Raw genomic sequence first — 22,130 nt, forward strand, 5'->3', positions numbered from 1 at the left:
CCATTCCCCAATCAATCCTACCCAACTTGCTCCTCAGACCATCGTAGTTTCCTTTATTTAAATTGAGGACCCTAGTCTCAGTCAACTACTTCATTCTCCATCTTAATGAAGAATTCGATCATATTATGATCGCTCCGACCCAAGGGGCCTCGTACAACAAGATTGCTAATTAATCCTTTCTCATTACATAATACCCAGTCTAAGATGGCCTGATCTCTGGTTGGTTCCTTGACATATTGGTCCAGGAAACCATCCCGTAAACACTCCAGGAATTCCTCCTCCACAGTATTGTTAGGTTGGCCCAATCTATATGTAGATTAAAGTCACCCATGATGACTGCTGTGCCCTTATTGTACGCTTCTTTAATTTCCCTTTTAATGCCATCCCCAACCTCCGCCTTACTGTTTGGAGGTCTGTATACCACTCCTACGAACGATTTTTTCCCCTTAGTATTCCTCAATTCTACCCATACAGATTCCACATCATCAGAGCTAATATCCTTCATTACAATTGTGTTAATCCCTTCTTTAACCAGTAATGCTACCCCACCTCCCTTTCCTTTTTGCCTATCTTTCCTGAATATCGAATACCCCTGGATGTTGAGTTCCCAGTCTTGGCCATCCTTGAGCCACGTTTCCGTAATCCCAACCAAATCATATTCGTTTACCTCTATTTGCGCAGCCAATTCATCCACCTTATTACAAATGCTCCTCGCATTAAGACACAAAGCCTTCAAGCTTGTTTTTTAACGCTCTTAGACCTATTAGAATTGTTATTTACTGTGGCCACGTTTGATTTAAACCGTTGATTTCTCTGACTGCCTCTTTTGTTTTTCTCCTTCCTATCTTTTGCTTTTATCCTTGTTTCCCTTTCCTCTGTCTCCCTGCTCAGGTTCCCAACCCCCTGCCATTTTAGTTTAAACCCTCCCCCACAGCACTAGCAAACATCGGTTCCAGCCCTGCCCAGGTGCAAACCGTCCGGTTTGAACTGGTCCCACCTCCCCCAGAACCGGTTCCAATGTCCCAGGAACTTGAATCCCTACCCCTGGCGCCATTCCTCTAGCCACGTGTTCTTCTGAAGTATCCTTCTATTTCTACTCTGACTAGCACGTGGCACTGGTAGCAATCCTGAGATTACTACCTTTGAGGTCCTGTTTTTTAATTTATCTCCTACCTCCCTATATTCCGCTTTTAGGACCTCATCCCGCTTTTTACCTATATTGTTGGTGCCTATATGCACCATGACAACTGGCTGTTCACCCTCCCCTTCCAAGATGTTCTGCAGTCGCTCGGAGACATCCTTGACCCTTGCACCAGGAAGGCAACATACCATCCTGGAGTCTCGTTTGCGGCCGCAGAAACGCCTATCTATTCCCCTTACAATTGAATCCCCTATTACAATAGCTCTACCCGTCTTTTTCCTCCCATTCTGTGCAGCAGAGCCACCCCTGGTGCCAGGAAGTTGGCTGCTGCTGCCTTCCTCTGATAAGCCATCCCCCCCAACAGTACTCAAAGTGGTTTATCTGTTGGAGAGGGGGATGGCCACAGGGGACCCCTGCACTACCTGCCTGCGCCTAGTACTCTGCCTGTTGGTCACCCTTTCCCTTTCTTCCTGTCCAACCTCTACCTGCGGTGTGTCCAACTCCGTAAACATGCTATTCACGATGTCCTGAGCATCGTGAACTCTCCAGTATGCCTCCAATCGCAGCTCCAGTGCCGCAATGCGGTCTGTCAGTAGCTGCATCTGGATGCACTTCTTGCACATGTAGTTGTCAGGGACACAGGAAGTGTCCCTGATTTCCCACATATCGCAGGAGGAGCATATCACGTGGCCCGGCTGTCCTGCCATGACTTACCCTTTAATTAGTTGAATTTAAATTAAATCATTCATGCCCACTAATTACACTACAGTTAACTGGTTTACCAACAGTCCCCGCTACACCAGAGAGACCTGAGAAACTATAAACCAGAGTTAAAGTTTAAAAAGAGAAATACTCACCAACCAATCACTTACCTGCTTCCTGGTGATGTCACATTTTGATTACTTTTTACCTCTCTCCCCCGTTGTTGAATTGGTCGGGCCTCGCTGCCGGTTTTAAGCCTCGCTGCTCACCTCACTGCTCACTCCCATGTCCGTCGCTCTGGTCGAGCCTCGCTGTCGGTTTTAAGCCTCACTGCTCACCTCACTGCTCACTCCCAGGTCCATCGCGCTGGTCGGGCCTCGCTGCCGGTTTTAAGCCTCGCTGCTCGCCTCACTGCTCACTCCCAGGTCCGTTGCTCTGGTCGGGCCTCGCTGCCGGTTTTAAGCCTCGCTGCTCGCCTCACTGCTCACTCCCAGGTCCGTCGCTCTGGTCGGGCCTCGCTGCCGGTTTTAAGCCTCGCTGCTCGCCTCACTGCTCACTCCCAGGTCCGTCGTTCTGGTCGGGCCTCACTGCCAGTTTTAAGCCTCGCTGCCCGCCTCACTGCTCACTCCCAGGTCCGTCGTTCTGGTCGGGCCTCACTGCCAGTTTTAAGCCTCGCTGCTCGCCTCACTGCTCACTCCCAGGTTGAGGGATAAATATTGCCCAACTCCGGGGGAACTCCCCTGCTCTTCTTCAAATCATGCCGTGGGATGTTTAATGTCCACCTGAGACAGCAGATGATGCCTCAGTTTAATGTCTCATCTGAAATACGGCACCTCCGACAGTGTAGCACTCCCTCATTACTGCACTGGTCAGCTAGGATTACATGTTTATGTCTCTGGACTAAGCCTTGAACCCATAACTTTCTGACTCAGAGGCGAGAAGGTTACTAACTGAGCCAAGGTTGAAGAAAGGTCAAAGAGAGAATGGGGAGACAGGTGGCACAGAGATTTAGGGGAAGAAATTCGGTATGTTAGTGCCTCCCGTTAGCGCCTAGGGGGGCACTAACAGGGGGGTAATGGGTTTACGGAGGGGCGTGGCGAATCCAATGCCACACACAATATTCCAGCGGTGAGGTGAGAGTGACTGCCCTTGACATCAAGGCAGCATTTGACCGAGTGTGGCATCAAGGAGCCCTAGTAAAACTGAAGTTAATGGGAATTGGGGGGAAAATGCTCCACTGGCTGGAGTCATACCTCGCACAAAGGAAGATGGTTGTGGTGGTTGGAGGCCAATCATTGCAGCCCCAGGACATCGCTGCAGGAGTTCCTCAGGGCAGTGTCCTAGGCCAACCATCTTCAGCTGCTTCATCAATGACCTTCCCTCCAACATAAGGTCAGAAACGCGGATGGTCGCTGATGACTGCACAGTGTTCAGCGCCATTCACAACTCCTCAGATAATAAAGCAGTCCATGCCCGCATGCAACAAGGCCTGGACAACGTTCAGGCTGGGGCTGATAAGTGGCAGGTAACATTCGTGCCACAAAAGTGCCAGGCAATGACTATCTCCAACAAGTGAGAATCTAACCACCTCCCCTTGACATTCAACAGCATTACCATCGCCGAATCCCCCACCATCAACATCCTGGGGGTCAACATTGAGCAGAGAATTAACTGGACCAGCCACATAAATACAGTGGCAACAAGAGCAGGTCAGAGGCTAGGGATTCTGTGGCAAGTGTCTCATCTCCTGACTCCCCAAAGCCTTTCCACCACCTACAAGGCACAAGTAAGGAGTGTGATGGAATGCTCTCCACTTGCCTGGATGAGTGCAACTGCAAGAAGCTCGACACCATCCAGGACAAAGCAGCCCATTTGATTGGCACCCCATCCACCACCTTAAACATTCACTCCCTCCACCACCGGCGTTCCATGGCTGCCATGTGTACCATCTACAAGATGCACTGCAGCAACTCGCCAAGGCTTCTTCGGCAGCACCTCCCAAACCCGCAACCTCTTCCACCTAGAAGGACAAGGGCAGCAGGCGCATGGGAACACCACCACCGCCAAGTTCCCCTCCAAGTCACACAACATCCTAACTTATCAGCTGATCCTTCATCGTCGCTGGGTCAAAATCCTGGAACTTCCTCCCTAACAGCACTTGTGGGAGTACCTTCACCACACGGACTGCAGCGGTTCAAGAAGGCGGCTCACCACCACCTTCTCAAGGGAAACTAGAGATGGGCAATAAATGCCAGCGATGCCCACATCCCATGTACGAATTAAAAAAATAATTTCACCCGGGATTTAGTGCTGCCACTAACATTTGGCGCCTCGGCCTTTAGTAACTCCCAGATTGTGATGTCACTGACTTTGGAACGCCCCATTAATGGCCCAGATGAAAGATTGATGTTCGCCCCCTGCCTTTGCGCCTGGCCCGAGCAACGGCAGGAAGAGGAGGCGTGATGCATTCAGATGGCCGCTGTAGGAGCGGTAGTTAAAGGGATCAACATCCGCTTTCATTTTAGTCGTCGATCAATGCGGGTGTCCCTTTTCGTCGTGGTGTGCTGCACAACTTGGCCATCATGAGGGCCCAGCCATTGCCAGCAGGCACAGCGGGACCACCTCAGCAGGAGGAGGAGGTGGAGGAGGAAGAACAGCAGCAAGGGAGGAGGCAGCCACTCAATCGGCCTTCTGGAAGAGCAGTCTGTGACCACCTCTTTAGTCTGCGGTTCCAATAAATTCTACCCCACATCCTGGATGCTCACCACATCCCCATCATTCCATCCATTTTGCATACCATATCACAGCACAAAGCTGAAATGAGAGACAGCACAAATTCTGCAAAATTACATTAATAAATTTATCGACATTCAGAAAACACATATATACAACAACAATATTAACTAATCACCCTTGTGGAAACCCTAACATCCCCTCTTTACAATCCCTTTTCCTAATCTACTGCTCCTATATAGTCTGTGCCCAGTGGCTTTCGCAGGGCTGGTGGAAGGCTGCTGAGTGTCAGTGCCAGAGATTACAGATGGCCTTGCAGGATGCCCTCAACCAGCTCTGGGCCTGGAAGGCCCGGCTGTAGACTGCACCAACTCAGGTTTGGCGGCGGCAGTCTGGGCAGCGACAAGGGCAATAGCGGAGTGGCAGTGGTGGGATCAGGAATGCTGTCATCCTGAGAGAGGACAGCAGGTTCCTGCTCCACTGACCCACTGCCTCTCCCCCAGGGCATCACCTCAGCATCCCTACCAATCTGCTGGCGCACAGATTGCTGGCCTGCTGCGACACCATGAGATACCCGGTGGACTGTGGTGGACCCAGCGATGATGGCAACAGTCAAAGCTTGTGTGGCATCAAGCTGAGACTGCATGAGAGCAGTCTGAGACTCGATGGCAGCAACCATTGTCTGCATTACAGCACTAAGACATTGTGTGGCTTCCACCTGTGCTGCAATGGCTGCTGCCACATCGCCCATGACACACGGCATGAGGTCTGGGTGCCCACGGTCTGTCAGGGAGTCCACCATCGTTTGCAGACTGCCAAGGATGGGCTCCATGGTGTGCGCAGAACTCTGTGCAATGTTGGAGGCGGACTCCTCCATGCTCCATACCATTTCCGACAGGCTCTAAGACACCCTTGCCATTGCACCTATCATCTCCGTGTGCATGCCTATCACTCTTCTTGTGAACAGCTCCCCATTGAGGTCCTCATCTGAGTCCTGTGCGGCAGAACTCGTGCACGAACTCGCCCTCCAGGGAGCTGGCTCCTGAGCTATCCTTTCCTCCTGGCCTTGCTGCAGCCCGCTCATCCCCGGTGCATCACCCGGTGCAGACCCCTCTACTAAACTTGCCTCTAAAGATTGTGTAGTGCCAATACCTGAGTTGGTGCCTGCGGGTGAGAAATGCAGTGACGCGGTGTGCTCTTCCTCCTCCTCTTCTCCTGCTTCACTCTCAGTGGGAGGCTCAGGGACAGGCTGGTCATCTGGTTGCTGATTACCTGAAAGCATAAAGGCACAAGACTCACGTTAATGTGAGGGCAGGGGGGCAGGAAGGAAGCAAGGAATGCAGACAGTATAATGAGCTGGAAAGTGGGAAAGGCTTGTTGTATGAGGGGGAAGTGGGATGAGAGAAGGAGAGGGGATGAACATACCATTGTTGTCCCCCAGTGGGTCAATGCCATCGACAGCAACGGCGCCCACCACCTGGCGCTCAATGACTCTCAGGTCTGTAAGCTGTTGGATGTCCGCTTTACCCCCGCCTGTTCGTTTCTGCTCCCTCCTATTGTGGGCCAGCTTGGCCTGCAAGAGAAAGGAAAGTGTGTGAGTAAGTGTGCAGCTATGTGTTTGGGAGATGTGCTTGCCATAGTTGAATAGCTGTGATTGTAGGCAAGGCATGAGATGTGGATGTGAGTTTGAGTTGGTGGAGATGCTTGGTGGGTAAGTGGTGGGGGTGTGGTGGTGTGTGCAGTGTGTACAGATTGAGGTTCAGATGCTGGTATGTAGGACCTGTTGAAGCATATACTCACCCTGACCACCCGAGTGAGGTCGTTGAATTTTTTTGTGGCACAGTGTGAGGGCCCTGAGGACCACACTGCTGGCCAAGACGTCCTGGGCCACTTCCCTCCACATTGCCCTGAAGACCTGGGGCAAAGGCCTCCTGCCAGTGGCTGGGAACAGCACTGCCCTCCTTCTTTCGACTTCCGCGACCAATGCCTCCAATGCTTGGGTGCTGAATCGGCGAGCTCTAACTAGTGGGGGGGGGAGGTTCCTAGAGAACAAATAATAAAAATGACAACAGAGAAGGTCATAGACTTAGGTAGCAGTGGGGAAATTAAAAACCAGAGCGGGTCAGGAAGGGGCAGAAGGTATGGAGTAAACGGTAAAGTAATAAAAAGGGCAAAAGCAGGAACTAAGTGTCACAAAACATATTTGAAAGTTCTCTATCTGAATGCACGTAGCATTTGTAACAAAATAGACGAGTTAATGGCACAAATAACTACATATGGGTATGATCTTGTGGCCATTACAGAAACATGGCTGCAGGGTGACAATGCCTGGGAATTAAACATACCAGGTTATTTAACAATCAGGAAGGACAGGCAGGAAGGAAGGGGAGGTGGGGTGGCTATGTTAATAAAGGAAGGAATCACTGTAATACAGAGAAATGATATTGGGTCAAAAGATCAGGATAATGAAACAGTTTGGGTGGAGATAAGGAATAATAAGGGGAAAAAAACACCAGTGGGTGTAGTCTATAGGCCTCCGAACAGTCGCAACTCAGTTGGACAGAGTATCAATCAGGAAATAGTTGAGGCTTGTAATAAGGGAACATCTATAATTATGGGGAATTTTAACTATCATATTAATTGGACAAATCAAATTGGGCAGGGCTGCATTGAGGACGAGTTCATTGAGTGTATTAGGGATGGGTTTCTTGAGCAGTATGTAACTGAACCGACCAGGGGGCAAGCAACCTTAGATCTGGTCCTGTGTAACGAGACAGGATTAATTAAAAATGTCCTAGTAAAGGATCCCCTTGGAATGAGTGACCATAACATGGTTGAATTCCATATTCAATTAGAGGGTGAGGAGGTTGTATCTCAAACAAGTGTGCTAAGCTTGAATAAAGGAGACTATGAAGGTATGAGAGTGGAATTGAGTAAAGTGGATTGGGAAAATAGATTAAAGGGTAAGACGATACATGATCGGTGGTGTACATTTAAGGAGTTATTTTACAACTTCCAAGAAAAGTATATTCCACTGAGAAAAAAAGGGTGTAAAAGAAAAGACAGCCATCTGTGGCTAAGTAAAGAAATTAAGGATAGTATTCAACTAAAAACAAGGGCATATAAGGTAGCCAAATCTAGTGGGAGGATAGAGGATTGGGAAAACTTTAAAAGACAGCAAAAAATAACAAAAAGATTGATTAAGAAAGGGAAGATAGATTATGAAAGTAAATTAGCAAAAAATATAAAAACAGATAGTAAGAGTTTTTATAATTATATAAAAAGAAAAAGGGTGGCTAAAGTAAATGTTGGTCCCTTAGAGGATGAGACCGGGAAATTAATGGTGGGAAATATGGAGATGGCAAAAACACTGAATGAATATTTTGTATCAGTCTTTACAGTAGAGGACACCAAGAATATCCCAACACTGGACAAGCAGGGGGCTATACGGGGGGAGGAGATAAACACGATCAAAATCACTAAGGAAGTGGTACTCGGTAAAATAATGGGACTCAAGGCGAATAAATCGCCTGGACCTGATGGCTTACATCCCAGGGTTTTGAGGGAAGTGGCGGTAGGGATTGTGGATGCATTGGTAATAATCTTCCAAAACTCCCTGGACTCAGCAAAGGTCCCGGCAGACTGGAAAATTGCTAATGTAACGCCCTTATTTAAAAAGGGCAGTAGACAGAAGGCTGGAAACTATAGACCGGTTAGCCTAACATCTGTGGTAGGTAAAATTTTGGAGTCCATTATTAAGGAGACAGTAACAGGACATTTGGATAATCATAATTTAATAAGACAAAGTCAGCATGGTTTTATGAAGGGGAAGTCATGTTTGACAAATTTGCTGGAGTTCTTTGAGGAAGTAACATATAGGGTGGATAAAGGGGAACCAGTGGACGTAGTGTATTTAGGCTTCCAAAAGGCATTTGACAAGGTGCCACACAAAAGATTATTGCTAAGATAAAAAATCACGGGATTGGGGGTAATATTCTGGCATGGATAGAGGATTGGCTATCTAACAGAAGGCAGAGAGTTGGGATAAACGGTTCATTCTCAGACTGGCAATCAGTAACCAGTGGTGTTCCGCAGGGGTCAGTGCTGGGTCCCCAATTCTTTACAATCTATATTAACGATTTGGAGGAGGGGACCGAGTGTAACATATCAAAGTTTGCAGGTGATACTAAGATGGGAGGGAAAGTAGTGAGTGAGGAGGACATAAAAAACCTGCAAGGGGACATAGACAGGCTAAGTAAGTGGGCAGAGATTTGGCAGATGGAATACAATACTGGAAAGTGTGAGGTTATGCACTTTGGCAGGAAAAATCGTAGAGCAAGTTATTATCTTAATGGCAAGAAACTGGAAAGTACTGAAGTACAAAGGGATCTGGGGGTCCTGGTGCATGAAACTCAAAAGGTTAGTATGCAGGTGCAGCAAGTGATTAAGAAGGCCAATGGAATGTTGGCTTTCATTGCTAGGGGGATAGAATATAAAAATAGGGAGGTATTGCTTCAGTTGTACAAGGTATTGGTGAGACCGCACCGGGAATACTGCATACAGTTTTGGTGTCCATACTTAAGAAAAGACATACTTGCTCTCGAGTCAGTACAAAGAAGGTTCACTCGGTTAATCCCGGGGACGAGGGTATGGACATATGAGGAGAGGTTGAGTAGATTGGGACTCTACTCATTGGAGTTCAGAAGAATGAGAGGCGATCTTATTGAAACATATAAGATTGTGAAGGGGTTGGATCGGGTGGGTGCAGGGAGGATGTTCCAGATGATGGGTGAAACTAGAACTAGGGGGCATAGTCTTAGAATAAGGGGCTGCTCTTTCACAACTGAGATGAGGAGGAACTACTTCACTCAGAAGGTGGTAGGTCCATGGAATATGCTGCCCCAAAAAGCTGTCGAAGCTACATCATTACATAAATTTAAAACAGAAATAGACAGTTTCCTAGAAGAAAAGGGAATTAAGGGTTACGGGGAGCGGGCAGGAATTTGGACATGAGTCTAGGTTCGGATCGGTCATGGCCCTGTGGGTAGCGGAGCGGGCCCAGGGGCCGTGTAGCCTGATCCTGCTCCTGTTTCGTATGTCTAATTCTGTTAGATTCAGGAGATAGTCCTGTCATAGTGGATTGGCGGTTAGGATCAGATCAGCCATGATCTTATTGAATGGCGGAGCAGGCTCCAGGGGCCAATTGGCCTACTCCTGCTCCTATTTCTTATCTTATGTTCTTATGTTCTCCCTGGGACTGGGATCAGCCATGAGGGTAAGAGGTGTAGCTGTTGAGTTGTTTGGAGGTCATCTTCAGAGCCAGCAATGTTGAGAATGAGGTGGTGCTGAATCAATGAACCTCCCCTTTAAAAACTGGAAGGAGCCAGTGTGAATGATGAGTCCCGATTGGAGTGCACCTGGAATTGGTTATCGCTCTGCGGGTAGCGCCCCGCTCTCTGTGTGTCGTGCCCTATGTTAGCTGATTATCACTTGATTTAGAGCTCCAGTTCTTTCTTGCAGTGCTAACAATCAATTTAGCGGGAGGTCAGAAGGGTTAGCGCCTCTGCAACTTTAAAAAATTTAGCGCCCCCAACTGGTGTGATACCAAATTTCTCGCCCTACATTCTTAAAGCTACTTATTAAAATATTTATAGCTGGATATTTTAGTGAAATAATAGTAATACAACGATAAAGCTACTCATACATGTGAGTTGTGTTATTGCTAGATTATTAGGATATTTTCAGCTTCAAGGTGTTGGAGGAGAAAATAAAGTTTGACCTTTACAACCATTAGTTAAACAGTCTGTTCGTTGAAGACTTTCAATAGCACAACTTGTTGCTCCAGAGGCCCATGGACAAAAAAAGATATGAACAAAAAGAAAAGTATACAAGATTCTACATTAATGTGTCTCAGGGTAATTGTATTGGGGCATTAACCACACCGTATTATTCTGCGGCACAACAAGTTGTAGCTCTATCACACATCCTATTTCCTTTGTTAAGTCTTAATAAGCCGTGAGCTATTCCATTTTCTTCTATCTAAAAATTTCAATACCTTTTAAATCATTCATATGTGATAATCCTTTGGGAAGTTATGATCCTTCAGAGCTTACCATTCATAAAAAAGTTTTTGGATGAAATCATATTGCATTTTCGAAAGCAAGTACTTAATTAAACATGTCACCAACATCACCCCTCACTGCAAAACCCTAAGGGTGAAACATAATGCAGGTACTTAGTATCTAATTAAACCTCGTATTTTGGAGATTAAGATAACACATGTCTGAACTTTGTTATTACTTTAACTTTCGTTCAGATATTAGTTTTGGTACATCACCTAAAGTGCTCCTTTTTTTTCAATCTATATTTAAATTGCACTTGTGAGCATGAAGGTGGTGCTAATTTGTGTGTTCTGGTCGAACGAGGCCTCCTGTACAGATCAGAACTCCTAGAAAGTTACCTCTCGTTTGGGGATAATGAGGGCATCAATTGAAAGATTTGGGTAGGTCCGGCAATGCTGACCAGAAAAGCCTAAGTTTGGATAGTGCAAGAAGAGACAATAGACGTATCAAGACCCAGTCAGACATCTGAAATAACAACAGGAAGTGTTGGAAACACCCAGCAGGCCAGGCAGCGGCGAAGAGAGGAGAAACAGAGCCAACATTTCAGGACGAAACCTTCGCCAGACCCGAAACGCTGACTCTGTTTCACCTCTCCTCGATGCTGCCTGGCCTGCTGAGTGTTTCCAGCACTTCCTGTTGTTATTTCAGATTTCCAGCATCCGCTGTATTTTGCTATTGTATCAGTTAGACATCTGTTACTTTAGAGAAGTGTTCTAGTGTGAATTAACAATGGCAGGTAAGTGTTGCAGATATCAAGACAGTTTGTATTCAGCAGCCTTGAAGCACTTGTCTACTGTTGGGCAGTTTCTTTGTTCGAATTTGTCTTGTTACTTTAAACACCAGGGTACACACACATGCAGTTGCAACAATTCAGGAACAGGTCTTTATTGAGACATCATACTTCACGATTCCAATATGAGTGCTTCTATACAGTAGGTCACTCACATCTCTTATACAATTTTTACTTTTGATCTCTGCATCCCATGCATACCATCAATAAATCATAGTACCTCAATGATACGTAAAGGTGACAACAGAAATACAACATGGACCCAGCCAACTGCACTTAGCCCTTCTTAATTTCTTCTAATCATTTTATTATCATGGTTATATTGCCCTCATAAACTCTTCCAATCTATAAACACAAGTGACCGAGCTAACATATTCCAGACCATCACAGACATGGCTGAGTGATTCTCACACATTCCACCACCCTCTTTACCTGTGGAGATATCCTTGCCTTATGCCTCCTTACACAATGCATCCCATGCTCAGCAGAAAGCTGTTTTAACTCATTGTGTGCTGGTCCCACAGACGGCCCGGGACATTGAGGTACTCGGGTAGCGTGAACTCTTGTTCCCTCTACTTCTTGAACTTATAGGGAAGTCGTGTCTGTTTCATAGACTCTTCTTCTTCTTCTTCTTCTTCTTAGGTAGTCCCTTGGAATCGAGGATGACTTGCTTCCACAGTAAAAATGAGTTTTCAGGTAACTGATTAGTCCAATTAGACCTACAGTCTCTGTCACAGGTGGGGCAGACGGTGGTTGAAGGGGCGGGTGGGTGGGGTGCTTGGGTTGACGTGCGCTCCTTGCGCTGCCTGTGCTTGGCTTCCGCTTGCTCCCGGCGAAGAGGCTCGAGGTGTTCGGCGCCTTCCCGGATGCTTCTCCTCCACTTTGTGCGGTCTTGGGCCAGGGATTCCCAGGTATCGATGGGGATGTTACACTTTTTCAAGGAGGCTTTGAGGGTGTCCTTGAAGCACTTCCTCTGCCCACCTGGGGCTCTCTTGCCGTGTCGGAGCTCCAAGTAGAGCGCTTGTTTTGGGAGTCTCGTATCAGGCATGCGGACAATGTGACCCGTCCATCGGAGCTGATCGAGCGTGGTCAAAGCTTCGATGCTGGGGATGTTGGCCTGAGCAAGAACACTGACGTTGGTGCGCCTATCCTGCCAATGGATTTGCAGGATCTTGCGGAGGCAGCGTTAGTGGTACCTCTCCAGTGCTTTGAGGTGCCTGCTGTACATGGTCCATGTCTCTGAGGCATACAGCAGGGTGGGTATCACTGCTGGTAGCCAAGTAGTTAAGAAACAGTTACATTTTCCAATTAAAACTGGTTTCAACATCCTCCCCAGTTGTTATTTGCTTAGTAAGTGATTTATATTAGATTCTGTCTTTGATACTCAGGAACCAGAGGGAGTCTTGTTCCAAAGTATAGGCTCGGAATTTTTACCTTTACGTTGGGATGGGTGCCTGAGGGCGGGAATGTAATGTTCTGAGCAACGCACCTCTCAAAGCGACATTTACTTAATGGCCCCAATTGAAAGACTCATGCGCGTTGCCCGGCCCTATTAAGTGGTGTGGGTCTGATGACGTAATCGATGACTCATTTCCAGCACCCATATTTAAAGCAGCCTTGCACTCAACTCATTTGAAGGTTGCTGGAGGAGGGTGGAACATGACAAAGAAAGGCCACAGTACTCTTATAACTTTGGAAGGATGGTTAGCCAAAGGCAGAGGGATGCACCACGCTTCTCTGATTCATCCCTGCATACTCTGGTGGAGACTGTCAGAGCAGGCAGGGAGGTCCTCATCCCTGCTGACAGGCAAAGGAGATCTCCACAAGCAACAAAAAGAGCCTGGCTAGATATAGCTGAGGAGGTCAGCAGCAGGAATGCGGTAAGAAGAACTTGGCTATGGTGCAGGAAATGCTTCAATGACCTCATGAGGTCAGGAAAGGTGAGTGCAATGCCACACTCACCATCGTCCTGAAGTGCCTGTCAACTCAACGCCATCACTCTGCCTTCCCAAGCCTACTCCTGCACATCATTCCTCACACCAACACACCTTGCAAGTCCACCCATCCCTTTCTGTAAATGCACCTACTCACATCCCCATCTGACTAACCACCACTGACACTCACCCTCATCCTAATGCAATCATAGCAAGTAACACCACAGAAGACGGCCTTTTGGCATTGGCACCACACTCCCTCATAGTCACCCTCTGCAGATGTAACAGATGCAGCAAATGCACCACTCACATGAGCAAATGCTAGCTGTGGACAACAGATGGCAGGTGCTCATAGACCTCCTCTCAAGGGGGGATGTAAACGTAGACTTGGGCCTTCATGGCCCCACTGCTATGCAGCAAGTTGCTCGCCAGCTCCTTGCTAGCAGGGAACTGCGGGTGGCCCATGAGAGGGATGATGGTGAGAGGGGTCATAGAAGTGGAGGCTCTTCTCAAAGTGCTCTCACTTTCCCCCCATTGCCTCCCACTCAGTCAGAGCCCCACATGCTGCCTCGGATCGCAATGTCTGAGTCTGCCCCTGTACAGTCGCAGGAGGAGCAGACTATGGCGGGGCCACCACAGGCTCCAAAACCCAAAGGACATCCACCAAAAGTGTCTGGCAAATTGCCGCAGGGAAGTGAGCAGCCTGCAACTGCCTCTGCTGAAGCCACAGGGGTTGCACCTCATAGAAGCACTCGGGAAAAGAAAACGGCCACAAAAGTAGACACACATGGGTGTATGACAAAAAATGCTAGTGCTAAGTTTCAGTTATTTTGATAACACACGTAAATGTTTTTCTTTGCACCACTTTCGGGTCTTATCCATTTTTGCCTCAAACCTTGGTAGTGGCTTTGTCACTTGGAATGAATGGTGACACATTATTTAACCTCAAGCATTGGGGCTTTGGGTGAGAGGAATGGATTGGACATTGTAGGGTTGCTGGGGGGATGGGAGGGTTTGGGAACTTTGTACAGAATGTGGCAGCCATGTGGCTGCATTGGAGCAAGTTAAGTAAATCTGGCCATGATGAGGCCAGCCTGGGCCTCCCGGGCAGCAATGTGTGCCATTGCTGTGCCATGTGCATCTCAAGTTCCTCCTCCTCCTCCTTTGAAGAGGCTGTGTTCTGTGCGCCTTGCTCCACCTGCAACTCCAATCCTTGCTGCTGCGCTATGTTGTGCAGTGACGATGATTCTGGAGGCCCTGGCTAGTGCGTACTGAAGGGCTCCTCCAGATCTGTCGAGGCATCTGAAGCGCATCTTCAGCATGCCTATTGCTTGTTCAATAACACATCTGGTGGAAATGTGGCTTTCATTGTTTCTCTCCTGGGCCTCAGTACTTGGCTTCCTCAAGGGCGTCATGAGCCCTGACTTCAGTGGATAGCACTTGTCTCCAAGCAGCCAGCTGGTAAATCTATTTGGAGGAATGAAGAGCGGAGGGAGGATGGACTGGCGCAGCATAAAAAAGTCATCACAGCTGCCAGGGAATGTGGCACACACATGCATGATGATCTTTTTATGGTTGCAGACGAGCTGCACATTGAGGGAGTGGAAGCCTTTGTGGTTCACAAATGCTCCTGGGTGATAAGGGGGTGCCCTGATGGCCACATGTGTGCAGTCGATGACACCCTGCACCTGTGGGAAGTCAGCCAGAGCTGCAAAGTTGAGCGCCCGCTCAGTAACACTGGCTTCATCAGTGGCAAACTTGATATAATTGGCTGACTTGTGAAACATGGCATCGGTGACCTGTGTGATGCATCCGTGGGCAGCCGACTGCGAGATGCCACAAATGTCTGCTGCAGATCCCTGGAAGGAGCCTGAGTCGAAGAAGTTGCGGGCGCTGGTGACTTTAACAGCCACTGGTAAGGCATGTCCACCAGGACCTCTGGGCAGCAGGTCTTGTTCTAGCAAACTATGAATGTCTGCCATGACCTGGCACGATAGCCTGAGCCTCCTGAAGCACTGCTGCTCAGTCATGTTGAGGAAGCTCATCCTCGGCCTGTATAACCTGTGTTGGGGGCATCTCCTCAGGCGCAGTGATGCCTTGTGTTGACCCCCTCTCTTCTGTGGAGTATCAGGTCGTTGAGGAAAAGGCTGCTGTTTAACGCTGCTGCTGGTGTTGTGGCTGGTGTTGTTAGTGGTTGGGCTCATCGTGGTCCGATTCTGAGTACCAAGGTGAGACAGTATAAGCGGCACCCATGCTGATGTAGCAGGTAAAGTGGAGATCAGAGGGCCAATCCCTCAATGTTGTGATAGCGAGTAGCAATGTGGTGAGAGTGGCTTCCGAGGTTTCAGAAATGACCTGCAAACTGCAGACACCTAAATCTGTGGACAAAATGGAGAGAGCAAGAGCCTTTCCATGAGGCAAGTAATGAGGTGTAATGTGGGAGTATTTCTCTGCTTTTCACAGCTATCAATGAATGAAGCCGCCAATGGCCAGTGAGCTTCCACCTCCCCTTCACAGGCGAGGCACCCGACCTCCGTGAATCCCGTGCTCCTGCAGTAAAACTCAGAAACAACCGTTAAAATCACTGTTAAGGGTCAGTAAACATGTATTAATGATTTCAATGAGGTCGCCCGCCTCAGCGAATCGGGTCCATTTCACGCCTTCAAAGCAGCCCGAGTTAAATGCGTGAGGTGGCGGGATGTCGGCGGATTCCCGACGGGCTCCCTATTTCCAGGATTTTTACTGCCAACTCGCCCCCAAACCCGCACTTGCGGCAACGGGAAAATTCCGGCCTATATGTTTATTTCAGTTACAAAAGAAACCAAAAGACAAGAAGTAAAATATAACGGTGAACACAGTGAATAAGATGTTGAAACACAATCTGTTAACATCTACAAGGTTCCGAGGTGATCAGACTTGGATTGTCTTGCCTTGAGCGGGTCCAGTTCCGCGCCGAGAACGTTCTAATAATCGAGGCTTTATGTCTTCCTTAAGTACATTAAGAAGACATACTTATTCCTAACTATCCTTGTTCCCTGAAATGCCTCCCATCAATCGTGGTCTTTGTCTTAGCCTAACAGCCATCTATTCTACTACCTCATCCGAGATAACACACAGTACCTGACTCTCCAGGCTCCATTGAAACCATCCTATAAAACATAAGATAAGAAGGATGAATGGGTACCTCCTCACTCGGAATGCTCCAAGGACAGGCTTGACTAGTCAAGGTTTCAATCTTTAGCTGCCTAATTGTTAATGATACAACGATTACATAGAAAGCCTTATACTAAAATAGAAGCCTACAAAAGTACTTCACTTACAAGTGATACGACCTTGGATTTGGGAATTCAGCCTCCTAATATTTCCTTATGTGGCTGGTGTCAATTTTGTTTGATAACGTGCCTGTGAAGCGCCTTGGGATGTTTTACTACGTTAAAGGCGCTAAATGAATGCAAGTTGTTGTTGTTGTTATGGGCTTACCCTGTTATTACCTCCATGTGCATTCTGGTGCCGTCGGGCCAGGTCTAAGTCCTGCAGCAGCCTTGGCTTCTGGCCCTAACCTTTGATCTTTAGGCCCTGGCAGTAGCTTCAACCAGTTTCTTGGACTCACGATGCAAGATTTTGCTTGTCGGAGCCAAGAGGCACTGGATTGCTGGCCATAGTGAATACTAGGAAATCTGCTGGGTTAGTGTGCATGCCTGTAAAGGAGCCCACTCGATTTTCCTTCCGACCCACTCTATATTCATTGCACTCAGGCAATCCAGTGCGCCTGGGCAAACTGGAGTCACAGTCAGGAACATCTTCCTCAGGAACTTCATCTATCTCCGGTTTAGCTGTTCCTACTGTTGACCTCAGGAAGTGACAGAATCCTTGATTACCAGCTACTTCGTGGCTTTGCACCCTAGTCTCCACTTGGGCAGCCTCTTCCCCACCTGACCTATAAATTTGGCATTCACTGCCTGCTTGAAACTCGTTTCAGGGGAAAGCCCGCTTTGACCCAAAGAAGGGACTGCATCTTGCACAGGGGCTACTGTTTTTCTTGCGGTGTTAGTGCGGCCATTAGGAAAGAAAGAAAGAAAGAAGAATTTGCATTTATAAAGTGCCTTTCATAACTTCAGGACGTCCCAAAGCTCTTTACAGCCAATGAAGTACTTTAGAAGTGTAGTCACTGTTGTAATGTAGGAAACACGTTAGGGAGCAGCGTTTCAGAGACTGCCCAATTTTATTTTATTAAGCTGAGATATATTACTCCTATTTAGCCTAGATAAATGCAACCACTTATATGAAATATATCAAAGATATACAGAATAACAGAAAAAAAAATCATCAAAGTAATACACTATTCTAAAATGTCAAATATATTTATTGTTTTATTCCTGCTGGAAAATTGCTTGTTAATGTTGTCAAATATGATAGATGTTCAGTCAGTCAAGTGTAGCACTGACATATGAAATCCCTATCTTCTACCATGTAATGCTAGATTAGTCTCCAGTCAACTTTTAACAGCTAAAATTATTTATTGAATGATAATCTCTGATAATTGTGACAGATTCCAGAAAAAAGTACTTTATCTGCTGGCGGGCAACCATATTCATATTTGGAAACGTGAAGGGACTCCTTGGCAATGCACCCGTGAGTGGTGTATTACAGGTAATGACTGCGGCTGAGGTAATTAGTTCCAGAGTATTACCCTGAAGGTTAAACGATTGTCCAACAGTAAGCGTTATTATCCATCATTTTTTAAGCTGGAGCGGAGGGCCCTTGTTGATTCTTCAACACTGGACTGCACGTGGCTGGCTCTAACCAATAACAAGCTACTTGAGTTAACCTCCAGCGAAGCCTCCTCTCTTTAAAGATCATCGCTGCGCCCATCAAAAAGAAAATTACATTACGTAGGATTACATAGGATATACGGCACAGAAACAGACCATTCAGCCCAACCAGTCCATGCCGGCGTTTACGCTCCACTCGAGCCTCCTCTCGTGTTTCCTCATCTAAATCTATCAGCGTAACCCTCTATTCCTTTCTCCCTCATATGCTTGTCCAGCCTCCCCTTAAATGCATCTATACTATTCGCTTCAACCACTCCCTGTGGTAGCAAGTTCCACATTCTCACCCCCCTCTGGGCAAAGAACTTCTTCTGAATTCCCTATTTGATTTTTTGGTGACTATCTTATATTGATGGCCTCTAGTTATGCTCTTCCCCACAAGTGGAAACACTCTCTCTGTATCCACTCTATCAAAACCTTTCACAATTTTAAAGACCTCTATTAGGTCACCCCTCAGCCTTCTTTTTTCAAACAAAAAGAAACGCAGCCTGTTCATCCTTTCCTGATAGTTTGGAAGATTTTCTGTCACAAGAAGTGTATAGATCTGAGGGTACAGATACACAGATCACTCAAAGTAGCGCCGCAGGTTAATGAGGCCATAAAAAAAATGCAAACAAAGCACTGGGGTTCATTTCTAAAGGGATAGAATTGAAAAGCAGAGAAGTTATGTTACACTTGCATTGAACCTTGGTTAGGCCGCACTTGGAGGACTGTGAACATTTCTGGTCTCCGTATTATAAAAAGGATGTAGAGGCACTGGAGAAGGTGCAAAAAATATTTACCAGAACTGAGAGGTTATACTTTCCAGGAAAGATTGAACAGGCTCTAGAAAACAGAAGACTGAGGGGTGACCTGATAGAGGTATTTGAGATTATGAAAGGGTTTGATAGGGTAGACATAGAGAAAACATTTCCACTTGTGGGGGAGACCAGAACTAGGGGCCATAAATATAAGATTGTCACTAATAAATCCAATAGGGAATTCAAGAGAAACTTCTTTACCCAGAGAGTGGTTAAAATATGGAACTTGCTACCACATGTAGTGGTTGAGGCGAATAGTATAGATACATTTAAGAAGAAGCTAGATAGACACATGAGGGAGAAAGGAATAGAAGATTATGCTGATAGGGTTAGATGATGAGGGGTGGGAGGAGGCTTGTGTGGAGCATAAACACCGGCATGGACCAGTTGGGCCAAATGGCCTGTTTCTGTGCTGTACATTCTATGTAATTTTTATAAAACCTTATTTTAGCTCCTTATCATTTCATTTTAATACATTAATATAAAGAAGCCATGATATTTCACTGTACTGGTCAGGAAAATAAATCCTGATATCACCCGTTGTCACACCACATTTTATATTATTGTTTGTTAAGTTGGGCAGTACAGTATCCGTGTTTTGAAAAATCATGATTTAATCATGGGGTCCTCCCTTCTATTTTGGTTTCCATGACTCCCCTGTCAATGAAAAATGAAGCAGGATACAGTTAGCAGATGAACATACTTTTATGATTTATTGCAAGTTAGTTATATGACTTGGGGTGGAGATAATGCTCTAAACCTTTGAAGCTCCACCCTCACTGTTTACGATAGCAGTTCAAACACGGGCGTGTTGCTGCCTGATAACCAGGGCCACTGAATAAGTCAAATTGCATTTTTGTTATGTGGGATTCAGGGATTTTTAACTATCAGCTTTACCCGGCCTGGGGATAATTTTTTACAAGAAAATTACCAACCAGTGACCTTGTTCATAACACACTGCAGACTGTGTTTTATGTATAATAATAAATCATACTGTTCAGCATCATGTTGTATTGCGTTGGAATTTCATCTCTAATTGCTCTGCATTCTTTTACAGTGTCAATATTACTGCCGCACTCCAGTGATATCAGTTGAAATGTCCAAATATTTTGCAGCGCAATTTGATCCATGCCTTGAGGCTAAACATTAAAATGCATCTTCCTCAAAATGCAGCCAGGTTGCACAAAGTGGTTCTCACATCTGCTTGTTCAGTTTTGCTGTTGTCTTCCGTGGCTGACAACGCAAGGGGGTAAAAAAAAAGAACAAAATATTGTTGCACGAAGATGTCTCTGCATCAGGATCATTAGCTTGTAATGCACTTACTGCTGTTCCAATAATCCACCTGTGGTACAGCAAAACACACAGTGGTTTGTGCTATGGTACCACTGCAGTATTGAAATATTTTTTAATGATGAGCTGTTCCAGTATCCGCAATGTAACACCAGCCTTTAACTCTTGCTTGTTTGTGTGTGTTCTTGTTTTTATGTGAGTGTGAGGTTGCAGACTATTGAATACATTTCTGTTGTGCAATTATCTCGCATTTGCCTCATTTATTAGTACCTCCCAATTCTTTGAGCCTCTGGATATACCTTAGTTTTGCGTTGTAAAGAAGATTTTTGTTATGTTATTACATTTCACTCCATACAGAATTTTCTGAGGCAATCTGTTGGAATTAATGACACACGGACCTTTGGAACTCACTTGTGCCTATATTACTGCTGGATTATTAGGTTCTGTTACGTTTTGTATGTACTTATGTATAGATTTGAACTATCCAATTCTTTAGCATTTCATAATCATAATCATAATCAACTTTTATTGTCATTGTTAGTGCACAAGTGCAGTACAACAAAATGTAGGCTTGCGGCTCCCGAGAGTGTACATTTAGATTAAGACATTTAAACATTCAACATTCATTTGGCTTGTAATACATTAACATAAACATAACCATAATAAAGTGCATTGGCAGCTGTGCAGGCTTTAGAGTTTATTTGTGGAGTTTAGTAGGATGACAGCCCTGGGAAAGAAGCTGTTCCTAAATCTGGTCGTTCGGGTGCGAATGCATCTGTAGCGTCTCCCAGATGGCAGGAGGGCGAACAGACTGTGGCTGGGGTGGGTAGGGTCTTTGATGATGGTCCGTGACCTCCGTAAACAGCGTTTCTGGTATATGTGCTCTATGGTCGGTAGCCGGGTGCCGGTAATGCGTTGGGCAGTTTTGACTACCCGCTGCAGGGCTTTCCGGTCATAGTAGCTACAGCTGCCATACCATACTGTGATACAGTTCGTCAGGATGCTCTCTATAGTTTAATCAGTCATTTATTTAACAATTTTTGTAGGAGTGGGAATTCAAACTCCAAATTCATCCTAATATTTATTGATAGTGTGGTGTTGGTCACTCCACAGTCTCTACAAATTGCATCTAAATTTAAAGACACAGAAGAGAATTTTAAATTTAAAGTGTTGGACGATCGAGAACCAACGTAGGTCGTCAAATACAAGACAAGGTGGACTTGGTGGGGGATAGGATACATGGGCAGCAGAGTGTTCGAGGAGCTGATGCTGATGGAAGATAGAAGGCAAATCAGGAGAGCATTGAAGTAATCGAGTCTGGAGGTAACAAAGGCATGAATGAAGATTTCAGTGGATGGGTTGAGGCACTGTAGGGGGCTGGTGGTTGGGTGTGGCGCGTGCGCCCAGTCAGTTATGCCCCTGACTGTTTGTGAGCAGTTCGAATCGCTCCCACGCCTTTGGGTTCTAGACACCGGACTTAGGTACAGGCGGCGATACAGAAAAGACTCGAGTAGACAAGTGGTTTGGATGTAAGAAAACCAAGATTTTATTCAAACAGAAAATAACACAGTCTTACGAGAATTACTAATATAAAATTACAGGCAAATACAAAATAACTATACTTATGCAGGGAATGGGGAACACACGGCACATCGAGGGAAAACAAACTATATTAACAATCCCCTTATCCTTATCCCACCCCCTATAACTAACTAGATTAAGCTATGAGGGGCCAGAATTCATGCTCGCCAATCCAAAGCAAAAGCCAACTGTTAATGAGTGCGAGTTT

This window comes from Somniosus microcephalus, chromosome 10 (genome assembly GCF_052327205.1).
Source record: "Somniosus microcephalus isolate GS21.2 chromosome 10, FLI_Smic_1.0, whole genome shotgun sequence".
In the NCBI taxonomy this organism is placed as follows: Eukaryota; Metazoa; Chordata; class Chondrichthyes; order Squaliformes; family Somniosidae; genus Somniosus; species Somniosus microcephalus.